This window comes from Talpa occidentalis, unplaced genomic scaffold (genome assembly GCF_014898055.3).
Source record: "Talpa occidentalis isolate TD23 unplaced genomic scaffold, MPIMG_talOcc4v2.1 talOcc4.17, whole genome shotgun sequence".
Lineage (NCBI taxonomy): Eukaryota > Metazoa > Chordata > Mammalia > Eulipotyphla > Talpidae > Talpa > Talpa occidentalis.
The window spans coordinates 22,105,391-22,107,836 of NW_023601754.1; positions in this window are offsets into that span (position 1 = coordinate 22,105,391).

Genomic DNA, 2,446 nt, shown 5'->3' on the forward strand with positions numbered 1-2,446 from the left:
TCAAAGTGTAACTGGATCCCCATGCTGCCCCGAGGCTACCTGGCAAGGGGCTTTGTTGGGGCTGAGGTGTGCAGGCCTTGGCCTGCCACCCGCAGGTGCCCCAGTGAAGCCAGCTCTGGCCATGGATCCCCAGACCCCACAGACTCACGAGTCTGCCCTGACCTGAGTGTGGGCTGGGCTTGGTTTTCCCACTTTCATATCTGCCTATAGGTTCCTAAATGGACCAATCTGGCTTAAGCTCACTTCATTAGTTAATTATTTGGATTGAAAAATGGAAACAAGCTGATTGGTGATAAACAATTGATTGAAAACAGTCCAGTCAGGCTTGAAGGATGTGGACCTGAAGGGCTATAAGGCAGAGCAAGAGTCAGCTTAAATCATCCTGTTCCCAGCCTCCAAAAACAGAAGAGGGATTCTGCTCCCAGCCTTCGAAGAGGAAGCATTCATTGGACAAACTTTGAAGAAGGATTCTGCTCCCAGCCTTTGAAGAAAGAAGCATGGAGCAGATGACTTTTGTGGGATTCTGTAGATCTCTGCAGACCTCTAGGCTTCTAGAACTCCACACCCCCATAGACCCGCTCATAGACTCAGTCACTGCACCTGCCCCCTAGCCCTGCCTGTGACATCACCTGCAAGGAGCACTGTTGGGCTCATCCTAGTGGCTCAAACAGCTGACCACAGCGTCTGGTTCTCTGGTACCACCTCCTGGTGCTGTTGGTCCATCGTTGTTGTTGGGTCTGTGTTTGGCCCAGCCTTCGACAGTGATTTTGTATATCATACAAAAGCCATGGGCTGCTGTGTCACCTCATCTTCCATGAGCAGCCTTTATTTGGGACTTCTGGACACTCCAAACACTATCTGAGGTGAGACAGCTGGCTTCTTAAGGCCTTAGAAACTTTTTCTTGGGCCTCCCTGGTGGCACAAGGGGTTAAGCACCGTACTATGAAGAAATCCACAGCCTCTGCAGCACGAGTTCGATTCCTGACCGGCCAGAGAGCAACACACATGGCACAGCAGACCTCTCCTGTCTCGCCTGCTGCTCCCCTCTGCAGTGTATTTCAGCAGATCTTTCTGTTCTGCTCCCCACTTTCTCTGGTGAATCTGCTCATCCCCCACACCTCTGATCGACACTCCAGTTCTTGTATGCATAAATAAATGAATTTTTTAAAAAAAGAAAATTTTTCTTTTCCCCCAATCACCTGTTTGTTAAATAAACCCTCTTGTTGTTGACACCTGAGCCTGAGTAATCTTGCAATCATGCGCATGAATTAGAACCCACTGATGGTAAATGGTCCCTCACTTTGGCGCTGTCCCTTGGCACTGTAAAGCACTGGTACAAGTATTGTTTCAGTACTGTTTCAAAAGGACTAAGTAAAATTACATTCTAACTCCCTATGACCAGGAAGAGAGTGCCTGTGAATATAAGTAATGTCAGTTTATCCACAGTGTTGTGCAACCATCACCCTTTCTAGTTCTAGATCACTTTCATCACCCCAAAAGGAAACACCATACATATTAAGATGATACTGCCTATCTTCCCTTCCTCCAAGGTTCCCATAACCACTAATCTGCTTTCTGTCTCTATTGATTTACCTATTCTAGATATTTTATGTAAATGAATCACACACCTTGTGACCTTTTGTGTCTGGCCTCTTTTTGTTTCTTTAACTGAGCAGAATGCTTTCAATGCTCATCCATATCATAGGATGTATCAGCATTTTATCTTTTTTATGGCTGAATAATATTCCTTTGTATGTTTATATCACAACTTGTTAGTCCATCTGTTGATGAATATATGGTTTGTTTCTACCTCCTGGCTACTGTGAACAGTGATGCTATGAACATTTTGTGTACAAGTTTTGTTTAAACACTCATTTTTGGATCTGAAAAAGATATTTTATTTGTTATCCAAGTAACCAAGATCTATTAAGTGTCTTTAAGATCAGGGGGAACTTCCTCTTTTGTTCCCTCACTGCCTGTATCTTGTTTGAAAACAAAACAAAGCAAGTCAGTGGTGAAACCACCAAGGGAAAAAAAGTAAAGAAAGGTCATGCTGTTTGGTGTGATTTTTGACACCACCTTTGGAAAGTGCACTAAAAAATCACAGCACTGGAGAACAGAAAGGAGCACTGGGGTTATTTTAGTTATCAAAATCACATACTTTTCCAGCATTTCATGTGGAGAGTTTTGTTCCCACAGCCTATGTCTAAAGGAGGTTGCTGTTTGAACCTCAGTGTCTTCTAAGTGGCTGGCTGCAAACCAAGTCAAAATAAGCAAAAATACGGTGACAGTGTTAACTACCCAGCAAGCAGTCCTGGCAATGGCTGACTCGGCTTTGCAGTGTACAGATACTCGGAAGGAGGGATGGAATGAGTTTGAGCGAGAAGCTGACCTCCCCAGTGATAACACTAGCCACAGTGTGCTTCCCCTACAATTTGAGAATCCC